The 15439-nt window shown below is 41.5% G+C and overlaps 1 protein-coding gene and 1 long non-coding RNA gene across 2 annotated transcripts in view; one reads left to right on the top strand and one right to left on the bottom strand.

Moving 5' to 3' along the window:
- The first annotated feature begins 7886 nt into the window (after nt 1-7886).
- DCTN1 (dynactin subunit 1) overlaps nt 7887-15439 on the top strand; it is a 29439-nt gene continuing 21886 nt past the window's right edge. The window contains exon 1 of the mRNA XM_037027254.2: nt 7887-8061. The gene's annotated coding sequence lies outside the window, so the exon portion shown is untranslated. The remainder of the gene's footprint in view (nt 8062-15439) is intronic.
- On the bottom strand, nt 8068-13767 carry LOC108402274 (uncharacterized). The gene is made up of 3 exons (XR_001854399.3): nt 13382-13767; nt 12848-12935; nt 8068-12324 (listed from the first exon to the last, which is right to left on the bottom strand). It is a non-coding gene; the product is annotated as an uncharacterized lncRNA (long non-coding RNA).

A 15439-nucleotide genomic window follows, 5' to 3' on the forward strand; every position in this document is an offset into this window, starting at 1 on the left:
AATGTGGTGTCATCCAATGTACCAAAGAGCTGGTACCGTCGTCAGAGAGTCCTCGCCTCCCTGCAGCCGCGCCAGGGACGGCGGGCGGGCGGGCGGGTGGACCGGCGGCGCTGCGCGCTGGCCGCTCGTGGCTCCGCTGCCCCGGGCTCGGCCGGCCGCCCCGCCTCGCTCCGCGCCTCCGCCGCAATGGGTGTGAGGGGCGCCCGGACGCTGCGACCCTTTCGGTCTGGCTCCCTGCTCCGCCGCCGCCACCTCCCCGTTTGGTTCATTTTTTAAAAGTTCTATTTTCCGGTTTACTAATTCTTTCTTCAGCTGTGACTAATCTTTTATTTATTCCATCTAGTAACTTTATATTACAATTATTTTCATTACTATGTTTTATCATTGGTTGTTTAGCCAATCTAACTAGTCAATAATAAAATCTCTTGTTCCTTCCTTATATTTTAAATTACCTTTTATGTTTTTAAAAACATATTAAACATATTTATTTTATACACTGTAACTGAAAATTCCAATAACAGTTATCTTTACAGGCTTAAATCGTTTTTGATAACTTGTTTCTTTGTGTGTTCAGTGACTTTGTATTTTCATGGTTCATGCAACTATAGCTATAGGAATTATTTGAGGCCAAAGAGGTTTTACATTAAGCTTGGCTAGGTTCCCAGGAGTACTGTACCAACTTGGGACCAAGTTTTTAAATAAATTTTTGTCTTGGAATTTCTTTGGCCACTCATGTGGTATAGATTCTGGACCCAAACTTGTGTGAGTACAGGCTTATTATTTTGAATTATCAGAGAGGAATTTTCCCCCACTACACCCAGAACCAAGGAGAAAGACTTTATCCTTACTGTTTCCCTCTATGGGGAGCTTTTTTTAAAAGTTCACTCTCTGGGGGTGTTACTCTTTGAGTATTCTGGCTTTATATGTGTGTTGGATAGTTTTCCATTCCAATTTTCTCTGCTCAAATCTATATTTTGTCTTCTGTCCTTACTTATGGTCCTTTAAACCGGTTCCAGGCCACAAGTACTGGCATAGCCAACAAATTGGGATTATTTCAAATATATAGATTAATATGGAAGTAACTTATTTATGACATCAAATTTTCCTGTTTATGAATGTTCTATATCTCCCATTTATTTAGGCTCTCTGTAAGATCTTCACATATGATTTTATAATTTTGGATTGTGCACATATTTTATTGTTTATTGCTAGGTGCATTTGTTTCATTTTAAAGATTACATTTTTAAACTTTTCATTGTTGGTTATGGAAATTCAACTGATTTTTTATGTTGATTTTATATCTAGCCACCATGCTAATTTTTTTTTTTTTGCCAACACTAATAACTTTCAGATTCCTTTGGCATTTTTTATGTAGGTAATCATATCATCTGTGAAAAATGACAGTTTGATTTCTTCCTTTCTAATCTTTATGCTTTATATATATTTTTTCTTATTGTATTAGTTATGTCCTAAAATACAATGTTGTTTAGAATCAGAGATATTGGGCATCTTTGTATTCCTAATTTTAGAGAATGTACTGAGATCTTGTATTCTTTTCAAGGGTCTTCATTTGTTTTAACAAAAATATCTCTATTTGTAGGTATGTTTTTTCCTATGTTTTCTACAATGGAACTTGTGTGGTCCTAATCCCCACTGTAAGAGAAACTTTTTATGTTTGTTCCAGTTTATCTCACATTGTGGATTCTTCTTATTACCGTCTCCAAGGGACCATCCTTAAGCTGTCCCCACATTTACCCCAGAAAGAAATGGGGAACAATACGTCTGGTTCTTCCTGGATCACCTTGTCCCCTCACACTCTACAAGTATGTGGTAACAAAGCCAGGCAATGATGAATATATATTAGATTCTTTCCTGAAAGGACAGACCTTCTCATAAAAGCATAACAAAGCAGGGGTAAGAAGGAATGAAGTTCTATCTGTAAACTATCCAATATGAAAGCACTGGCTACATGTGGCTATTAAGTACTTGAAATGTGGCTAATGTGACTGAGGAACTGAATTTTAAATTCTATTTAATTTTAATGAAGTGAAATTTAAGTTTTAAATTATTGGAAAACTTCTAAATATGTTTGAAACAAGTTACATACATGAATCTACTTCAACTCTCAATTTTATGAAATCTAAACCAGATCAAACATTTCCAATAAAAATTTACCATCTGACTAGTCTAGTTACTCTGGACGGGGAGGGCTGTGCAACACAGAGAAGACAAGCAGTGATTTTAAAGCATCTTACTACACTGATGGACAGTAACTGTGGAGGGGTATGTGAGGGGGACTTGGTGAAGGGGGGAGCCTAGTAAACATAAAGTTCTTCTTCATGTAATTGTAGATTAATGATACCAAAAAAAAGTGAAATAATAAAAAAAATTAAATAGTGAAAAAAAAATTTACCATCTGAGTAGAGATGTGCTGTAAATACAACACTGTATTTTGAAGACTTAGTACAAAAAATATTGTAAAAAATCTCATTAATATTTTTATATTTTATATGCTGAAAGAATAATATTTGGATATCTTGTTAAAATTGATTTCACTTGTTCCTAAAATTTACTTTTAAAAATTGTGTCTACTAGAAAATTTAAGATTTTATGTGTGGCTGGCTTAATAATTCAATTTTGATAATTTTCTCCAAATTGAACTTTAATAATTTTCTCCAAAAAAATCTTAAAATTTATTAGTCTACATTTCAATTAAAGACAGTTTCAAAATTTACATTTATTTCCACTGGATAGTGCTGGTATAGCTCATTTAGATGCTTCTCTCCCATGCATGTCCTCCCTCCCTTATACCTGGCTTTGTCACCTTTGATTTACTCTGTACGTTTATCCAATCCTCTCTCCAAGTCTCTCACCTGAAAACCACCTCCTTCCTTTGGGAAACAGCATCCTCTCTTCAAAGGAAGGTTATTCTCTTTGAAATGTTCTGGAATGCCTAGGGTTCCACCCAGATGAGCACAGATGTTCCACTCTGTTTAGCATCACAGGTAGGAAGGATGGGTTCTGGTCATGCAGATAGGAATTTTGGGGTTCCTAAGGATCTTATTCAGGACCCCCATTAGAGGGAGGTTCAGGCTGGCACATATGAAAAAAACACATAGGGAAAAAAATATTAATTTTTCTTGAAAATTCACCTAATCCACTGTAAGAGAAACAGTATTTACCTGTTAGTGAATGCTATCCTTCAGACTCAGTGGGGACCCCTTGCGTGGTGCTGAGAGGCGTTTGGGTCTTTCCTATATCCTATATCCCTCTCGTTCCACATAAGGCCTAGCAGCTTCACACAAAAACTCAGCACATTTGTTAAAGGTTGTTAAAGTTACTCAGAAGGATGGCTCCAGCTCAAATTTAAAATACACTTTAGAAAAACTTAAGGGCAGATCAGTATGTACTAATACAGACAACCTCCAGGTTATACTGTTCAGTGGAAATAAAAGGTTCAGAACAGTGTGTACAGGATGTTGTTGTTTGCATCTACAACATTTATGTTTTCAGTTACTCTGGAATGACAAATAAAAACTGGCATCAAGAGTTGCTTTGGGTAGGGATTGTGGGGGATGAGATGAGTGGGATATGTGTTTGTGTTTAAAAAAGATGAGTATATTCATGATAGCCAAAAGGTAGAAATAACCCAGATATCCACTGATGGGTGAATGGATAAACAAAACATGGCACATACATATGATGGAGTATTATTCAGCCTTAAAAAGGAAAGAAATGCTGACACTTGCTATAACATGAATGAACCTTGAAGACAAAAGCCAGGCACAGAAGGACAAATATTATATGACTCTACTCATATAAGGTACTTAGAATAGTCAAATTCATAGAGACATAAAGTAGAATGCTTGTTACCAGGGCTCTATGGTGAGGGGAGAAAAGGGAATTAGTATTTAATGGATACAGAGTTTCAGCATAGAAAGATGAGTATGTCCTAGAGCTGGATAGTGGTGATTGCACAGTAATAGAAATGTACTTAGTGTCACTGAACTTTTTTTATGGTTAAAGTGGTAAACTTTGTTATGTATGTTTTACCACAAAAATGTGTGTGCAGTGCCTCTTAAAACTTTTAAATTTATTTTTTATACAATTTCACTTTCATTGAAGGGGATCAAGGTCATTTCTACAAAAATTATAGATGCATTTATTATTTGACTTAGATATATCCTACAGATACACCTGTTCACATATGGATGTCATCTGTACAAAGTGACTCACCAAAGCATTGTTTGCAATAACAAAAGACTGGGAACTATCCCAACTAGAAAAGGCTGCATAATAAATTGTGTGTACACGTGACAGTACTATGCAGCTGAAAAAAAAGAATGAAGAAAACATCTACTATTTAGAAAGTGAAGGCCGTAAGGTGCAAGTGTGTGTGTATGTATGTATATATATATATATATATATATATATATATATATATATATATGCTATCTTTTGCATAAGAAAATGGGAGAGGCAAGACATATCTGTTTGCCTTTGCATGAAACATTGAGATAAGCAAGACACTAATAAGAAGGGTTTCCTGTAGTGGGCAAGTGGGAAAGAAAGGATGGGAAGAATGGGTTAAAGGGAAGATTCTCACTGTATACTTTTTATGTTGCTTTGATTTTTGAATTATGCAAATTGTTTATCTATTCAGAATCATTAGAAATATTTAGAAGATGGAATGAGGGAAAAAAGAGGCAGTAGTGGAGACGCCGGCCAATTCATCCTTTCTACTGCTTACCCTCCACCTTCACCCCACCGTCGCCTTGAAGGATTTTTCAAGGTGAGGTTAAGATAAACAGAACTTTTAAATAGTTACATTTCAGGATCTTTACATGGATTTGTTAAGCAGAAGAATAGAAATGAGCAGTGTGGATGGAGAATTAAGGCCAGTAAAGCCCACTAAAAGGGATTCAAGGAATTAACCAGTTAAACCTAGAGAGTGAAAAGACTCACAGAGTTAATGAGTTAATGAATTGAGGTTCCAAAGGCCAGGAATAACTTGGAATGTCCAAATAACTCCTCAGGTAAAGAAAAGTATCTGAGCCCAGCCGATGCCTTCATTGTGTCAATTAGATCATGCCATTGTAAGATCAACTTTAGCTCAGTTGATTCTTTTTTATTTTATTTTGGTATCATTAATCTATAATTACATGAGGAACATTATGTTTACTAGACTCTCCCCTTCACCAAGTCTCCCCCACATACCCCATTACAGTCACTGTCCATCAGAGGAGTAAGATGCTGTAGAATCACTACTTGTCTTCTCTGTGTTGTACAGCCCTCCCTGTGCCCCCTGCCCTACATTATGTCTGCTAATAGTACTTCCCCCCGTTTTTCCCTCCCCCTTATCCCTCCCTTCCCACCCATCCTCTCCAGTCCCTTTCCCTTTGGTAACTGTTAGTCCATTCTTGGGTTCTGTGAGTCTGCTGCTGTTTTGTTCCTTCAGTTTTTTTTGCTGTTCTTTTTTTTAAATTTTATTTTGATACCATTAATGTACAATTACTTGAAAATTATGGTTACGAGACTCCCCCTATTATCAAGTCCCCCCCACATACCCCATTACAGTCACTGTCCATCAATGTAGTAAGATGCTATAGAATCATTACTTGTCTTCTCTGTATATACTGCCTTCCCCTTGTCCCCCACCCCTATATTATGTGTGCTAATCGTAATGCCCCATTTTCCCCCTTATCCCTTCCTTCCCACCCATGCTCCCCAGTCCCTTTCCTTTTGGTAACTGTTAGTCCATTCTTGGGTTCTGTGAGTCTGCTGCCTTTTTATTCCTTCAGTTTTTCTTTGTTGTTATACTCCACAGATGAGTGAAATCATTTGATACTTGTGTTTCTCCTCCTGGCTTATTTCACTGAGCATAATATCCTCTAGCTCCATCCATGCTGTTGCAAATGGTAGGATTTGTTTTCTTCTTATGGATGAATAATATTCCATTGTGTATACGTACCACATCTTCTTTATCCATTCATCTACTGATGGACACTTAGGTTGCTTCCATTTCTTGGCTATTGTAAATAGTGCTGTGATAAACATAGAGGTGCATATGTCTTTTTCAAACTGGGCTGCTGCATTCTTACGGTAAATTCCTAGGAATGGAATTCCTGGGTCAAATGGTATTTCTATTTTGAGTTTTTTGAGCCCAGTTTATTATTTAACTTAACCTATATACTGTTTTTCCACTTCCAGCCCCTAATCAAGTAATCTGCAACCTGGGCAGGAGAGAAGCATCATGATTAATTTAGCAAAAAAACCCCAGTTATAAACAGCACAGTAAAAACAGGAAAGGTTCCATCTTAAAGATAAGATTGTATTTTAAAACCCAGGAAGTTGAGAAGTAAGATTTCTTTGCATATTCTTTAGCTAACAGACAAATAACTCAGCCCACCTTGAGGCAGGGCAGGTGGTCTTGATAGATATGTTACCAGAGGGAAGCTGCTATCCTGGGGAGGAATCCGATCAGAAATTTCTTATGTAAAGCTAATTTGCAAAATTACCAGGGGGACTGATAATAGAGATGTAACATCTCTCATCAAAGATAAACATCCTGAGACCACTTAACAAATCCACACCCCTAGTCCTTTGTCACATTCCTGAAAAAAATCCTTTAAAGGGGGAACCCTCAACCTTTCAGGGTGCTCCTTTTCAGGTCGCTGGCACTTTCTAATTGTGTAGCCTTAAACAGAACTTTTTCTAAACCTTTCAGCGCTCCACTCTCTGAGGTCGCCTGCATTTTCTAAGTGCTTAGCCTTAAATAAAACTTTCCCAATCTTTCAGCACACCTCTTCTCTGAGGTAGCCCACACTCCCCTTTCTCCCAGTGCGCACATTCTCTCTCTTTAAATAAAACTTAAACCTTTCAGGGTTTCTCTCTTCCCTGAGGTCGCCTGCACTTCTTCTCTAAGTACGTGACTGTAAGTAAAACTTTTATTCTGCTTCACAACTTTGTCTCTGCCCTTTAATTCTTTGTTGCAGCTGGGACAAGAACCGCGGAAAATAAAAAACGCCCCCCAAGAATATTCAATCAATCTTCCTAACAATTTAATAATATAGATCCAATCACTAACATTCTCATTTCACAAATGAGGAAACAGAGGCATGGTGAAATTAAATAACTAACCCAGATCTCACAAAGCCAGTAAGTAAATTGCAGTTAGAATTCGAACCCATTGTCTGTCAAATCCTGACTCTCCCAACATCCTTGTACAAGTATCTTTTTTTTTTAATTTTGATTTTTTTTATTTTGGTATCATAAATCTACAATTACAGAAAGAACATTATGTTTACTAGGTTCCCCCCTTCACCAAGTCCCCCCCACATACCCCTTCACAGTCACTGTCCATCTGCGTAGTAAGATGCTGTACAAGTATCTTTGAATAATTGCTCTCTTATTTCTTTCATTTCTTTGGCTACATTATTAGAAGTGGGTACATTGGATCAAGGGGTTTGTAGTTTTTAATGTTTTCTTTTTTAAAATAAGAAAACCCAAAATGTCGTATGTAAATTTGGGCTATTTTATCACCATAATAAGAGCATGAGATACCTGTATCCCCAAATGATAGATGACATCGAACAGCAACAAAATTAATTTTTTCCCTAAGGTAACTGACGAGATACGATTTATCTTGTTTTAATTAGCAGTTCAGCGCTCAAAAGCTGTTAACGAGTCCTCCACTGCACTGTCTCCGCTACGCCGGAAGAGGGCGCTGGTTACTCAGTGCTTACCTCTCTCCTGTGGGCCTAACTGGCCTCCTGACTTAGTACGCACGCGCATTTAGCTCCAGGTGTCCAGCTTTGTGCCTGATCGATGTCATCTCGGCCGCGCTCAGCGCGCAGCTTTTAATTTAGGCCTGTCTTCCGTAAAGAGTGGCCTGTTTGCTGAAGCCCGAGTGCCTCTGGGTTTCAGGGGCTAGAGGGTCTGGGGACGGCAAGAGGGGTCGGGCGGATCTTCGGGCAACCCACGCGGTAGGGACTAGGGCGTCGGTCGCCGGTGGGGCCGGAGTCCGGCGTGGAGCCCGGCGTGGAGCCCCTGTCAAGACAGGTACTGAGGCGGCGATCCTGCAAACCGTCTCCGCTGCCGACCCCCGCGAGTTCGCGAGGTTCCCAGCGTTGAACGGAGGGCTCAGTGCTGGCCTGGGGCACGGAGCCCGGTGTGCGGAGCGGGGCGCGGCACGGGTGGGCCGCGGCGCGGGTGGGCGCCCACCTACGGCTGGGCCTGTCGGACGCACCTGAGCTCTTCTGTCTGGCGGTGTTCTGGCAGAGTGACTGCACCTCCGAATTCCTCTGGAACTGCAAGGGTCCGCCTCCTTTCTTGGGAGCCTCCGAGGCACCCCTGAACCCATTCCGAGCCACAGGTTTAATGTGGGCACAGGGTTGAGAAGTTTGTGTCAGATGAAAAAAACCACCACCGCCACCAACATAAAGGACTCGAACTTGGGGGTCGGGAATATGGATTTGGTATGGCTGTGTCTCCCACTCCAGGGGTCGGCCTTAACTGTCAGGATAGCCCTTGAGAAGTCATCATCTTGCGCATCTCTCTTGTCTTCAGGCAGAACCATAACTAAATCACACAGATGAGGAACTCCCCCGTTTTTAAAGAGGCAGTGATTTAGGAACTTATCGCATTTATTGCAGTGACCAGAGCAGCAAGCCCATGTTGACCGCTTACTAATCCAGTATGCTTACGGTATTGAGAGTCAAGGAACTACGAGGTCTAGATTGACCTTTACCTAGTGTACTGCCAAAGCCGAGTCATCGGGTTAAAAGAGATAACTTAAAAAAAAAAAAAGACATTTTGTGCTCAAGTATGTTTAGAAAAACTTCATTGTTAAAGTTTTTTCTAATACAGACTATTTGAGAGCCTTCAGTATGCTCATGATATTTAGCATGAATTTCCCACTGGAAGTATTGTATGAAGAGTTTCCCAAATTTGAGTGGGAAAAACAGTTTTTCTTGGGTGCTGCCTCTGTTTAACTTCTGAAACAATTCGGGAAATACAATTCCAGACTTGCAATGAAAGGTTTGGAAGGGGCAGTGTAGGTCAGTGCTTTTCAAACTTTAATGGTGCATACCGCTGGGGATCTTGTTAAAATACTTGTTCTGGTTGGTTCTAACAAGTTCTACGTGATGCTGGTGGCCCATGGTTCCTTTCAGATCTAATTTCTAGTCCAGTTAACTCTTGTGATAGTTGAATTCCATCTAAAATATCCTTGCCAAATGGCCAGTTTGGGCTTGAATATTTCTAATAATAGGGAATTTACAATATATAAGGCATCCCATTTCATCTTGGGATAGCTCAAGAGGAAAATATTTCATGTTGAAAACATCTCTGCAATTTCCATCCTGGTGGTCCTAGATTACCTTTTAGAGTCATAGAGAAAAGAAAGTGTAATCCCTCTTTAAAAGGGTGACTCTTAAAGTATTAGATGGCAAATGTTCCTACCAAGTTTTCTCCAAACTGAATAGTCCTTAATTCTTTCATGAAATTGTTTTAGATCTCTCGCTTTTAAATTTAGTCTCTCTTCATGGAGTGTAGTGGGGCTGCAGTTGGACTTTGAAGGATGGGTGGGGTTTGCAGGACTAGGGAAAGCATCCTAAGCAGCTGACAGTGATGCAGAGGTGACACTGCATATGTCAGGTCTAGGATTGTTTAAAGTAAGAAATGGTGTATCAGTGAAATATTTTGGGCAGGTGTGTATACGGGCAAAGAAATATTTTAGAGCATATAAATGTCTTACTGTGGTGTATAATGTGGTTGGAAATGGGGACGAATGGAGGCAGGGAGCCAGATGTGCTGCCCATATCAATAATAGAGGCCTTAGATTGATGATAATAGTAATGTCTTATATTTATGTATAACATTTTACACATTACAGGCAGGACCTTTCACTGGCATGATCTCATTTGATTTAATAATCCTGTGAGGTAGACAGAGCAGCTGTTACCCTGTTTTATGGATGAGGCACCAAAGATGGTAAATGATTTGCCTTAAATTCTCAAAGCTATTAAATGGCAGTCCAAAGTGGTAACAGTGGTAATGGAGGAAAATGGAGGATGCAGGAGGCAATGTGGAGAAGAATTGATAAGTTGAGCCAGACTGACATGTGGGTACAAAGAACTTGTTAGGGAGGAGTCAGAATAGTGGGGAGAATCATAATACCATTGACAGCTGCCACTCTAGGTTTTACTCTGCTATCTCTATCATTGCTAGTGGCTGCCTGGAGGTACAGGTTGGGAGGGATCATAATAGAGGATTCCTAAGTTGCCTGGCCTGTTGATGGCTACTTGGTGGTGCTGTGGGGACTTGGGTTATCTATCTGTCCCTTATCAAGGGAAGTGAGAACTGCATCTTCAGTGTCCCCTTAGGAGGTAAGTGTTGAGCAGTTGACTGATTCAGACCTATCTCAGGGTCCTTGCCATCTTGGAGACTCTGGATTTGGCTTTATATAATTTTTCTTTTGAAGTTCAGGCTAGTATGAGTAGCACCTAGTGGATGGGCAGATTGGGTGTCCAGTTTGACCTCCCCATGTTCCTACATATCCCCTGAGGGATTCACTGAAGCAGAGACTGGGCCCCTCTCACCCCCAAAGCCAGATATGTTGTCCCATATCTGCACTCTGATGTCTAGACGTCTCTTTGTGGTCCTTTTACCCTGGAAACAAATGAGATTGAGATTTGGTGTCACTACCAAATTCCACAGGATCTGGAGCTGTTCCTGTATTTTTAGTTTCTTAGGCTCGTATCGGGAGAGGAAAGAGCTATATCTGCTGGGGCATGTGTGTGCATGACTGTTCATTTCCCCCAAGGTGGTGGTCTTGAAGGGTGAAGCTACTCTCTAGGAAAGCTGTCCAAGCCAACTTATTTCCCTAGAGCCTCGTGTTGGTGTAGGCTTCTATTCAACATTTAGGGTCTTCGGTGTTCAGTACTGAGGATACCGAGATGAATAAAAACTCTTTTCGCTGGAGGAATTCATGATGGATAAGGGAGCAAATATTTTAATAAAAATGTGATATTGTAATAGAGGTATGTCCAAAGTGCTATGTGAGACCAGAGGAAGGAATGACTAGTTCTTCCTGGAGACATTAGGGATCTTCTGGAAAGAGGTGATAATTGAACTGAGCCTTGAAAATGAGGAGAGAAAATGGCCCTGGTGACATGTACAACATTTGCAGAGGCATAAGGGGGAAGGTAAATAGATCCAAGTGGCTGGAATATAAGAGAACTTTGGGATTAAAGGAGAGGTGATAGATGAGACCAGATTCATAATGAGGCCAGGTTTTTAATGGCCTGTAGTGGTGTGCTAAGAAGCACTTCCAATTTTGTGGACAGGGAAACTGCTGGAGGTTTTTAGGCAGGGAGGTGACATGATTGAATTTTGGCAAGCAAACTGTGGAAGCAGACTGACGAGAGAATCTGGATCAGGGACATCAGGAGACTCTTGTAGTAATGGAGGCATGCTTTATAGCTGAATGAAGGATTAGACCAGTGGGGATGGAAAAGAGGAGATGAATCTGAGAGAATGTAGAGACAGAGTTTAGCTAAGGGAGTAGTCATTGAAAACAAGAGGGAGGGAGTTTTTGAGGATGACTCAGTTTTCTATTTTGGTGGATGGTGGTGCCACTAGTAAACAGGGAATATAGAAGAGGAGCATTTTTCTGGGGGAAGAAACCGAGTGTGTTGTGAGTGATGTTGAATTTGTGGGTTCTGTGGCACTTAGCAGTCAGGTGGAAATGTGCATCTGAGGTTCAGAAGAGTCTGTGCCTAGGCCCTATAGGTGTAAGTGGTGGTTGAAGCTGTGGGAAAGGATGAGCCCGACCATGCTTATCGAAAGCTGAAGGTGACAGAGGAGATGAGGAGGTTTGGTATGCCAGGAGAGGAAAAAGTTCCAGGAAGAGGATCAGCAGCTTCAGTTGCTCCAGAGAGACCAAGTAGGATGAGCTTGGAAAACGCACCTTGACATTGGGTAGTTAGGAGACTGTGATTGCCAGTGTTCTTATACTTTTTTAGTGTGAGCAGCTTCCTTGAAGTGGGAGGGACGGAGGCCAGGTGGGTTGAGGAGTGGATGGGAAGTGAGTATGAGGAGACTGTACTCACTGTGAGTAGTTTGGCAGGGAAGGAAGGAAGAAAGATGGTGGCAGCTTGAGGGGGAGGTAGCAGAGACTGAAGACAGTTTTTCCTGGAATGGAAGACTCTTAAGCGTGGGTCATCTGATGTGTAGAGAGCCAGAAGAGAGGGTGCAATTGAAGGCACAAGAGAAAGGATGATTGCTAAATGAGGTCCTCAGAGGAAGGTGGAGAGATTGGCCCTGAAAAGAAGGGAACACCATTTCGATTACAGAGAAATGACAGGAGGGAAAGAACAGGGAGAAGGCAATGATGGTTGCAGATATAATTAAATTTGTTAAGGAATTCTTATCTAATAGGTTTGATTTTTGTTCCCAGCAAGGTTGTCTGCTGAGAGGTGGGACACTGGTGTGGGCTCAGACAGGAATAGGGACTTGAAAGTACTAAGGGAAGCTTGAAACCATCCAGAGGAGAGGGAAAGAGAGTAGATCGGAGATTCACTCAGGAGAGTCACATTCACTTCAACTCTGAACTTAAGTCCTGCATTGTAGGCATCTCCTTCCTCTTCTTTGTAATAATAATGGCTGACATTTATTGAGTGCATCATACCAGCCACTCTTGTAAGTGTTTTTCAGGCATTCTATGTGATTTTTACAACAACCTTATTAGAAAGGTATTGTTATTATCCCTATTTTAGAGAAGAGGAAATTGAGACATGGAAGATTACTTAGGCTTAGTAGTACATACGCTTGATGAATCTCTTACCTCTACAAAAATGGCATTCCCCTGAAGCATCAGAGAAGGCAGAGATTTAGACTTAATTTCCATTTTCTGGACCTTGAGGGGCTGGAGTCTAGGGTTACAAAGGAAGGAGTCTTACAGGCCAGTCTGTGGGCATGATTGGCGTGGGTGGGCAGGGTGGTGGGGTCAGTGTTGCTGCTGGCTTTCTGCAGCCACGTAGAGAACTCTGAAATCCTTGAGTGAGACTAGCATCCTGACTAGGAAGACAAGTGACTAATAGGAAGACAGTCAGAAATGGCAGACTGAGACTACGCCACCTGAGATGGTGAATAAGAAAAAGAGAATTGTCCCTATCAGCCAGAAAATGAGAATTTTTTCTTGCCAGTTAGTGAGACTAGGCAGACCTATAACCTTATATAATATTGTAGGTAATTAACATTCACCTTTTGTGTTTTCCTCTTTGATGTGATATATTGCATTTGAAGGTAAGGAGCACTCCTGACTTAAGTGAAAGGGGAGAATGGTGGGATGGCACGGATGGAAGAGAAATGAACTTACCGTTTCCTGTAGCAGCCACTGGAGCATCATTTCTGTGTCCTTCCTCTTGAGGTTGCCATGGATACGCCTTTGGTGGTGACTGGAGATCGATTTCCATTATGATCAGACAATGACGTGGATTTATAAAGAGAAAGGACAGAATGCGCTGCTTCTGGGGAGTGGCCGGCGAGCTGCCCAGAAGGCAAAGCCCAGCAGTAGCTGAGTTAGCTGTGGCTTTGTTGGCTGCTTTGGCTTTTGCTGAAGTTGTGAAATGGTGCATCTCTCTCTTTAGAGCGCAGGCTCAGGGTTCTCTCTCTGCGGGGTCCTAGTGCCAGGGTGTTGCTAGTTGATGCACAGGGAGGAACCAGCAGGAACTTTGAACAGGCTGTTAAATAGGACTCCTGCTAGCCTTGGAAAGATTGCAGTTGTGTGTACAGGGCTGCACTTAAGTGCCTGTTGCCTTCCTGAAAAAGTCCTTTTATTGAGGAAAAGTGAGGCATGTTGTGTAGCTTTCCTTTCTGGCTCCTGGAGGTCTGGGCCCTTTGCAGGTGGGCCTGGCAGTCACTGGGCGTTTCTGGGGGAAGGGGATACTTTGGAAGCGCAGTGAGCTGTATTCAGACTGGAAGTGGACTGCAGATATTTCACAGTATGGGTTAAAGAGCTGGAGAGGTAAGGAAAGTCCATTTAGGGCCCAGGCCCTATCTGTATGAGATCTATGAGGCAAATACCAGAGTAGAACTTATGAACAAAAGGCTCTGTCTTTGTCTTCTTTCTGGGTTCCTGTGCAAAGCTGGAATCCAGCCTTCCGAGCTTCCAAGCCCCCAGCGCTTATTCCTCACTCAGGGAACAGGCCAAGCCCTCCCACCCTGTTAGTCTTTCGGAGGTGCACAGCTGTACCCTAGTTTTAAGAAAATCTGAGTCTTGCTAATTACCATTGTGTTTCTCTTTGTCTCTTTGTAACCAAACACTTTATACTCAGTGCCCAGTGCAGTTGGCTCAGTTGTTTGGGCTCTGCTGTCTTACTGCCTGAGTGTTATCTGGTTCCTCTTCAGGTGGGGTCAGGGAAGGCAGATAGTTGGGTCAGCCCAGGATCAAGGGAAGATGGGGTGAGACAAGAGGGGGTCAGGAGCTCAAAGCATGCTGGGTGCCAGTAAAAGCAAGGTAAAACTGTACAAGCTGGGTGTCAAAGAGGCTTTTCCTCCTTAATTACCAACAATCTATTTGTTCTCCTGTCATTTTCTGAAATGTTCTCCAATATCATTGGAGACCTACTTACCAGAGATTTTTCCCTCCTTCCCATTCCTTTCCCTATCTTCTCATTGTCTTAGACATGTTAACAGTGTTTCATGTCATTAGGAAGGAAAATGGTTTAGAGATCCAGGGAGTACCTATTTCCTTCTTGCCTGAGGGAACATGTAACTCAAAATTGTCTTATGTAACATGGGTTGGGGCCCAGGGGCGCTGTGGCAGGTACCTGCCTGTACCACTAATCCAGTGTGCTTCCCTGCCATTTTCTACCCTGAGACTCAGGTGAGTCACTTGACTTCTGAGACTCAGTTCTACCACCTGTGCAAGGGAGGTAGTGAAATCTTTTGTCTGTATCACAGATTCATTCTGGAGGGAGGTAGTGAAGTATGTATGTTAGTGTACAAAGTTAAATTTGTCTCTGAGAAGGCCCTAAGAACAAGTCATACCTTTTCTCTCCCACACATTTGGTTTTCCTTCCTATTTCCTCCCAGTTCTGCTGTTTTCAGTTATCAGTCTTCCATGCTTAAAATTACTGAGCCTATCCATTCATTTACTTATTCACGCACTCATCCATCCATCAATTTATTTGTGCAACATTTGTGTTCCTACTATGTGCAAGTCATCATTGAGGGACCCTCTCATTCATGATGAAAATATTTACAGTTTGTTGAGTACATATTCTGTGCCAAGCACTGTGCTGAATGCTTCAATCTTATTTAATCCTCACAACATCCCTGTGAGGTAGGCATTTTTCCCCTTTTTTCATATGAGGTGACTGGGGCTCTGAAAGTTAAATGTCTTGGCCAGAGTTGCACAGGTGAGGAAATGGGA

The sequence above is a fragment of the Manis javanica genome, chromosome 1 (assembly GCF_040802235.1).
Source record: "Manis javanica isolate MJ-LG chromosome 1, MJ_LKY, whole genome shotgun sequence".
NCBI classification, from domain to species: domain Eukaryota; kingdom Metazoa; phylum Chordata; class Mammalia; order Pholidota; family Manidae; genus Manis; species Manis javanica.